The 8,998-nt window shown below is 40.1% G+C and overlaps 1 non-coding gene across 1 annotated transcript; it reads right to left on the bottom strand.

The window, feature by feature from the left end:
- Positions 1 to 5,688: 5,688 nt before the first annotated feature.
- On the bottom strand, positions 5,689 to 5,796 carry LOC130978109 (small nucleolar RNA R71). Its single transcript, XR_009085771.1, has one exon. It is a non-coding gene; the product is annotated as a small nucleolar RNA R71 (small nucleolar RNA).
- Between the last annotated feature and the right edge of the window lie 3,202 nt (positions 5,797 to 8,998).

The raw sequence follows: 8,998 nt of genomic DNA, 5'->3' as shown, positions 1-8,998 counted from the left end.
AGGCTAGCAGTTGGGCGTTTAACGCCCAGTCTGGCACCATTCTGGGCGTTTAACGCCAGAAAGGGGCACCAGACTGGCGTTAAACGCCAGGAAAGGGCAAGAACCTGGCGTTAAACGCCAGAAATGGGCACCAGCCCGGCGTTTAACGCCAGAATTGGCTCAAAACGTGATTTTTGATGCCATTTGGTGCAGGGATGACTTTTCCTTGACACCTAAGGATCTGTGGACCCCACAGGATCCCCACAAACCCCTCACCTATCAAATCCCATCTCTCTCTTCACCACTCACCTCCATAAAACCCCACTTACCTCACCATCCAAATTCAAACCACTACTTCTTCCCCTTTTGGCCTAACCACAAAGCCATCTCCCTCTCCTCCATTTCTTCTTCTTCTACTCTCTTCTTTCTTCTTTTGCTCGAGGACGAGCAAACCTTTTAAGTTTGGTGTGGTAAAAGCATTGCTTTTTGTTTTTCCATAACCATTTATGGCATCCAAAGCCGGTTCAACTGCGAAGGCATGATCTCAAGCCCATCACTAAGAAGAAGATGGAGCAAACAAGAGACCTTTCTCATCATGAGATCCCTGAGATGCCTCAAGGGATGCACTTTCCTCCACAAGACTATTGGGAGCAACTGAACACCTCCCTAGGAGAATTAAGTTCCAACATGGGACAACTAAGGGTGGAGCACCAAGAACACTCCATCATCCTCCATGAAATTAGAGAAGATCAAAGAATCATGAGAGAGGAGCAACAAAGACAAGGAAGAGACATTGAGGAGCTCAAGCACTCCATAGGATCTTCAAGAAGAAGAAAGAGCCGCCATCACTAAGGTGGACCCGTTCTTTAATCTCCTTGTTCTTTATTCTTCTGTTTTTCGAAAATTATGCTTTATGTTTATCCATGTTTGTGTCTTATGATCATTAGTGTCTTAGTGTCTATGCCTTAAAGCTATGAACATGAATCCATCACCTTTCTTAATGAAAACTGTTTTTATCACAAAAGAACAAGAAGTACAGGATTTCAAATTCATCTTTAAAACTAGCTTAATTAGTTTGATGTGGTGACAATACTTTTTGTTTTCTGAATGTATGCTTGAACAGTGCATATGTCTTTTGAATTTGTGGTTCATGAATGTTAAAATTGTTGGCTCTTGAAAGAATGATGAAAAAGGAGACATGTTACTGAGGATCTGAAAAATCATAAAAATGATTCTTGAAGCAAGAAAAGCAGTGAATACAAAAAAAAAGAAAGAAGAATGAGAAAAACGAAAAAAAAGGGAGAAAGAAAAGAAAAGAAAAAGAAAGAAATAAAGTTGTGATCCAAGGCAAAAAGAGTGCGCTTAAGAACCCTGGACACCTCTAATTGGGGACTTTAGCAAAGCTGAGTCACAATCTGAAAAGGTTCACCCAATTATGTGTCTGTGGCATGTATGTATCCGGTGGTAATACTGGAAGACAGAGTGCTTTGGGCCACGGCCAAGACTCATAAAGTAGCTGTGTTCAAGAATCATCATACTTAACTAGGAGAATCAATAACACTATCTGGATTCTGAGTTCCTAAAGAAGCCAATCATTCTGAATTTCAAAGGATAAAGTGAGATGCCAAAACTGTTTGGAGGCAAAAAGCTACTAGTCCCGCTCATCTAATGTGGAGCTAAGTTTCATTGATAATTTGGAGTCTATAGTATATTCTCTTCTTTTTATCTTATTTGATTTTCAGTTGCTTGGGGACAAGCAACAATTTAAGTTTGGTGTTGTGATGAGCGGATAATTTATACGCTTTTTGGCATTGTTTTAGTATGTTTTCAGTAGGATTTAGTTAGTTTTTATTATATTTTTATTAGTTTTTAGTTAAAATTCACTTTTCTGGACTTTACTATGAGTTCGTGTGTTTTTCTGTGATTTCAGGTATTTTCTGGCTGAAATTGAGGGACCTGAGCAAAAATCTGATTCAGAGACTGAAAAGGACTGCAGATGCTGTTGGATTCTGACCTCCCTGCACTCGAAGTGGATTTTCTGGAGCTACAGAAGCCCAATTGGCGCGCTCTCAACGGCGTTGGAAAGTAGACATCCTGGGCTTTCCAGCAATATATGATAGTCCATACTTTGCCCAAGATTTGATGGCCCAAACCGGCGTTCAAAGTCACCTCAAGAAATTCCAGCGTTAAACGCCGGAACTGGCACCTAATTGGGAGTTAAACGCCCAAACTGGCATAAAAGCTGGCGTTTAACTCCAAGAAGAGTCTCTACACGAAAATGCTTCATTGCTCAGCCCAAGCACACACCAAGTGGGCCCGGAAGTGGATTTTTATGTCATTTACTCATCTTTGTACACCTTAGGCTACTAGTTATCTATAAGTAGGACCTTTTACTATTGTATTAAGAGACTTTTGGTAGCTATCTTCGTTTTATGCTATCTTAGATCATTGGGAGGCTGGCCATTCAGCCATGCCTAGACCTTATGCTTATGTATTTTCAACGGTGGAGTTTCTACACACCATAGATTAAGGTGTGGAGCTCTGCTGTACCTCGAGTATTAATGCAATTACTATTGTTCTTCTATTCAATTCCGCTTGTTCTTTGTCCAAGATATCACTTGTTCTTCAACTTGATGAAGGTGATGATTGACGCCCATCATCATTCTCACCCATGAACAAAGTGACTGACAACCACTCTTGTTCTACAAGCATTTGAGGCTTAGTGAATATCTCTTGGATTTCTGATTGCACGATGCATGGTTGATCGCCTGACAACCGAGTGCTCGCCTGACAAACGAGCCAGCCATTCCGTGAGATCAGAGTCTTCGTGGTATAGGCAAGAACTGATGGCGGCATTCAAGAGAATCCGGAAGGTCTCACCTTGTCTGTGGTATTCTGAGTAGGATTCAATGATTGAATGACTGTGACGTGCTTCAAACTCCTAGCAGGCTAGGGCGTTAGTGACAGACGCAAAAGTATCAATGGATATTATTCCGGCCTGAATGAGAACCGACAGATGATTAGCCTATGCTGTGACAGAGCATCAGGGACGTATTTTCACTGAGAGGATGGGAGGTAGCTGCTGACAGCAGTGAAACCCTACACAAGCTTGCCATGGAAAGGAGTAAGAAGGATTGGATGAAGGCAGTAGGAAAGCAGAGAGACGGAAGGGAAGGCATCTTCATACGCTTGTCTGAAGCTCTTACACCAATGATATACATAAGTATCTCTATCTTTATCTATTTGCTTTATTCGTTTATCACTATACCCATTTGAGTCTGCCTGACTGAGATTTACAAGATGACCATAGCTTGCTTCATACCACCAATCTCCGTGGGATCGACCCTTACTCGCGTAAGGTTTATTACTTGGACGACCCAGTGCACTTGCTGGTTAGTTGTGCGAAGTTGTGTTTATGCCATGGTATTGAGCACCAAGTCTTTGGAGCCATTACTAGGGATTGTTTATGTTTTGAAAAGTATTGATCACAATTTCGCGCACCAAGTTTTTGGCGCCGTTGCCGGGGATTGTTCGAGTTTTGAGCAAGCTTTTGGTCCGGTAACATCAGTGCCAAAATCCGGCAACAGCACCAAGTTTTTGGCGCCGTTGCCGGGGATTGTTCGAGTATGGACAACTGACGGTTCATCTTGTTGCTTAGATTAGGTATTTTTCTTCAGAGTTCTTAAGAATGAATTCTAGTGTTTCAAGGTGATGTTCTTATCATCACCAAAGCTGATTGATCATCATCAATTTAGCTCTTGAATGCAATGTCTTGCTGAAGCTTAGCTAGCTATGTCTAATTCCTTTAGACTAAAGCTTTAGACTAACATTGCATGATTCCTGGAATTCTCATTAAGAATTTTGATACCTTTATTTTCTCTTCCATATAATTTTCGAAAAATAACCAAAAAAAATTACAAAAGCATAAAATCCAAAAATATTTCTTGTTTGAGTCTATAGTCTCATCTTAAGTTTAGTGTCAATTGCATGTTTCTGTTCTTACTGCATTCATGCATGTGTCTTCATTAATCTTCAAGTTGTTCTTGATGATTTTCTTGTTTTGATCTTTGAATTCTATTGACTTGAGTGTTTTGTTGTTTCCCATATATACAAACTGCTAAGTTTGGTGTCTTGCATGCATTGTTATTTGATTTTAGTTGCATTTTGATTATTCCTCATTATTAAAAATCCAAAAATATTTTTTAGTTTGTGTCTTTTCAAGTCAATAATACAGAGAATTGAAGATTCAGAACATACTGCAGAGGAATCACACAGAAAAAGCTGGGCATTCAAAAATGCCCAGTGAAGAAGACAGACTGGCGTTTAAACGCCAGCCAGGGTGCCTGGCTGGGCGTTTAACGCCCAAAAGGGTATAGTTTTGGGCGTTAAACGCCAGAATGTGCACCATTCTGGGCGTTTAACGCCAGGATGGCAAAGGGGGAAGATTTTGTTTTCAAAATCAATTTTTTTCAAGTTTTCAAAGTTTTTCAAAATCAAATCTTTTTCAAATCATATCTTTTCAATCAAATGTTTTCAAAATCAATTTCTTTCCTTTTTCAAAGATACTTACTAACAATTAATGATTTGATTGAACATTTTTTGCCTTTTCTATTGAGGAAGGTTTTATGTTTGAATCATATCTTTTCTTGTTAGGCAAGTCATTAATTTTTAAAATCATATCTTTTCAAATTGTTTTCAAATCATATCTTTTAAAATTGTTTTCAAATCATATCTTTTAAAATTGTTTTCAAATCATATCTTTTCAATCATATCTTTTTAAAACCATAACTTTTCAATCAAATCTTTTTAATCACATCTTTTTCAAAATAGTTTTCAATCAAATCTTTTTTTTGATTTCTAATTTCAAAATCTTTTTCAAAAATCACTTGATCTCTTTCCCACTCTTGGTTTTCGAAAATTAATTAGTATTTTTCAAAATGTTTTCAAAATCTTCTACTTAATTTTCGAAAATTACTTCCCTTCTTCTCACATCCTTCTATTTATGGACTAACACTATCCCTTAATGCAAAATTCGAACTTCATCTTCTTTGATAAGTTCGAATTTTCTACTTCTGTCTTCTATTTCTCTTTTTCCTCTGACAATTAAAGGAATCTCTATACTGTGACATAGAGGATTCCACATCTTCTTGTTCTCTTCTCTTTCATATGAGCAGGAGCAGAGACAAAGGCATTCTTGTTGAAGCTGACCCTGAACCTGAAAGGACCTTGAAGCGAAAGCTAAGAGAAGCTAAGGCACAACTCTCTGTAGAGGACCTAAACGAATTCTTCAAGGAAGAAGAACACATGGCAGCCGAAAACAACAACAATGCCAACAATGCAAGGAAGGTGCTGGGTGACTTTACTGCACCTACTCCCGACTTCTATGGGAGAAGCATCTCTATCCCTGTCATTGGAGCAAACAACTTTGAGCTTAAGCCTCAATTAGTTTCTCTAATGCAACAGAATTGCAAATTCCATGGACTTCCAATGGAAGATCCTCATCAGTTTTTAGCTGAGTTTTTGCAAATCTGTGACACAGTCAAGACTAATGGGGTTGACCCTGAGGTCTACAGACTGATGCTATTCCCTTTTGCTGTAAGAGACAGAGCTAGAATATGGTTGGACTCACAACCTAAAGATAGCCTGGACTCTTGGGAAAAGCTAGTCAATGCCTTCTTGGCAAAGTTCTTTCCACCTCAAAAATGGAGTAAGCTTAGAGTGGAAGTCCAAACCTTTAGACAGAAGGATGGAGAATCCCTCTATGAAGCTTGGGAAAGATACAAACAAGTAATCAGAAAATGTCCCTCAGACATGCTTCTGAATGGAGCATCATAGGTATTTTCTATGATGGTCTCTCTGAACTATCCAGGATGTCTTTGGATAGCTCTGCTGGAGGATCTCTTCATCTGAAGAAGACGCCTACAGAGGCTCAGGAACTAATTGAAATGGTTGCAATTAACCAATTCATGTACACTTCTGAAAGGAATCCTGTGAACAATGGGACTAGTCAGAAGAAAGGAGTTCTTGAGATTGACACTCTGAAGGCCATACTGGCTCAGAACAAGATATTGACTCAACAAGTCAATTTGATTTCTCAAAGTCTGTCTGGAATGCAAAATGCACCTGGCAGTACTAAGGAAGCTTCATCTGAGGAAGAAGCTTATGATCCTGAGAACCCTTCAATGGAAGAGGTGAATTACCTAGGAGAACCCTATGGAAACACCTATAATTCTTCATGGAGAAATCACCCAAATTTCTCATGGAAGAATCAAGAGAGACCTCAACAAGGTTTCAATAACAATAATGGTGGAAGAAACAGGTTTAGCAATGGCAAGCCTTTTCCATCATCTTCTCAGCAACAGACAGAGAGTTCTAAGCAGAGTACTTCTGACTTAGCAACAATGGTCTCTGATCTAATAAAAACCACTCAAAGTTTCATGACTGAAACAAGGTCCTCCATTAGGAATTTGGAGGCACAAGTGGGACAGCTGAGCAAGAAAGTTACTGAACTCCCTCCTAGTACTCTCCCAAGTAATACAGAAGAAAATCCAAAAGGAGAGTGCAAAGCCATAACCATGGCCGAATATGGAGAGGAAAGAGAGGAGGTGGACGCCACTGAGGAAGACCTCAATGGGCGTGCACCAACCTCCTCTGAGTTCCCCAATGAGGAACCATGGGAATCTGAGGCTCAAAATGAGACCATAGAGATTCCATTGGACTTACTTCTGCCTTTCATGAGCTCTGATGAGTATTCCTCCTCTGAAGAGGATGAGTATGTCACTGAAGAGCAAGTTGCTAAATACCTTGGAGCAATTATGAAGCTAAATGACAAGTTATTTGGAAATGAGACTTGGGAAGATGAACCTCCCTTGCTCACCAAAGAACTGGATGACTTGTCTAGGCAGAAATTACCTCAAAAGAGACAAGATCCTGGGAAGTTTTCGCTGCCTTGTACCATAGGCACCATGACCTTCAAGAAGGCTCTGTGTGACTTAGGGTCAAGTGTAAACCTCATGCCTCTCTCTGTAATGGAGAAGCTAGGGATCTTTGAGGTACAAGCTGCAAGTATCTCACTAGAGATGGCAGACAACTCAAGAAAACAAGCTTATGGACTTGTAGAGAATGTTTTGGTTAAGATTGAAGACCATTACATCCCTACTGATTTCATAGTCCTAGAAACTGGGAAGTGCATGGATGAATCTATCATCCTTGGCAGACCCTTCCTAGCCACAGCAAAGGCTGTGATTGATGTTGACAGAGGTGAACTGTTCATTCAAGTGAATGAAGAATCCTTTGTGTTTAAGGCTCAAGGATATCCCTCTGTCATCATGGAGAGTAAGCATGAAGAGCTTCTCTCAAATCAGAGTCAAACAGAGCCCCCACAGTCAAACTCCAAGTTTGGTGTTGGGAGGCCACAACCAAACTCTAAGTTTGGTGTTGAACCCCCACATTCAAACTCTAAGTTTGGTGTTGGGAGGTTCCAACATTGCTCTGAGAAAATGTGAGGCTCCATGAGAGCCATCTGTCAAGCTACTGACATTAAAGAAGCGCTTGTTGGGAGGCAACCCAATGATTATATTTTATATATTTCTCTTTGTTATTTTATGTTTTTTGTAGGTTGATGATCATAAGAAGTCACAAAATCCATTGAAAAAGCAAAAACAGAATGAAAAACAGGAAGAAAAACAGCACACCCTGGAGGAAGAACTCACTGGCGTTTAAACGCCAGTGAGGCTAGCAGTTGGGCGTTTAACGCCCAGTCTGGCACCATTCTGGGCGTTTAACGCCAGAAAGGGGCACCAGACTGGCGTTAAACGCCAGGAAAGGGCAAGAACCTGGCGTTAAACGCCAGAAATGGGCACCAGCCCGGCGTTTAACGCCAGAATTGGCTCAAAACGTGATTTTTGATGCCATTTGGTGCAGGGATGACTTTTCCTTGACACCTAAGGATCTGTGGACCCCACAGGATCCCCACAAACCCCTCACCTATCAAATCCCATCTCTCTCTTCACCACTCACCTCCATAAAACCCCACTTACCTCACCATCCAAATTCAAACCACTACTTCTTCCCCTTTTGACCTAACCACAAAGCCATCTCCCTCTCCTCCATTTCTTCTTCTTCTACTCTCTTCTTTCTTCTTTTGCTCGAGGACGAGCAAACCTTTTAAGTTTGGTGTGGTAAAAGCATTGCTTTTTGTTTTTCCATAACCATTTATGGCATCCAAAGCCGGTTCAACTGCGAAGGCATGACCTCAAGCCCATCACTAAGAAGAAGATGGAGCAAACAAGAGACCTTTCTCATCATGAGATCCCTGAGATGCCTCAAGGGATGCACTTTCCTCCACAAGACTATTGGGAGCAACTGAACACCTCCCTAGGAGAATTAAGTTCCAACATGGGACAACTAAGGGTGGAGCACCAAGAACACTCCATCATCCTCCATGAAATTAGAGAAGATCAAAGAATCATGAGAGAGGAGCAACAAAGACAAGGAAGAGACATTGAGGAGCTCAAGCACTCCATAGGATCTTCAAGAAGAAGAAAGAGCCGCCATCACTAAGGTGGACCCGTTCTTTAATCTCCTTGTTCTTTATTCTTCTGTTTTTCGAAAATTATGCTTTATGTTTATCCATGTTTGTGTCTTATGATCATTAGTGTCTTAGTGTCTATGCCTTAAAGCTATGAACATGAATCCATCACCTTTCTTAAATGAAAACTGTTTTTATCACAAAAGAACAAGAAGTACAGGATTTCAAATTCATCTTTAAAACTAGCTTAATTAGTTTGATGTGGTGACAATACTTTTTGTTTTCTGAATGTATGCTTGAACAGTGCATATGTCTTTTGAATTTGTGGTTCATGAATGTTAAAATTGTTGGCTCTTGAAAGAATGATGAAAAAGGAGACATGTTACTGAGGATCTGAAAAATCATAAAAATGATTCTTGAAGCAAGAAAAAGCAGTGAATACAAAAAAAAAAGAAAGAAGAATGAGAAAAACGAAAAAAAAGGGAGAAA

The sequence above is a fragment of the Arachis stenosperma genome, chromosome 4, assembly GCF_014773155.1.
Source record: "Arachis stenosperma cultivar V10309 chromosome 4, arast.V10309.gnm1.PFL2, whole genome shotgun sequence".
In the NCBI taxonomy this organism is placed as follows: domain Eukaryota; kingdom Viridiplantae; phylum Streptophyta; class Magnoliopsida; order Fabales; family Fabaceae; genus Arachis; species Arachis stenosperma.
This window is presented reverse-complemented; position numbering and strand designations above follow the sequence as displayed.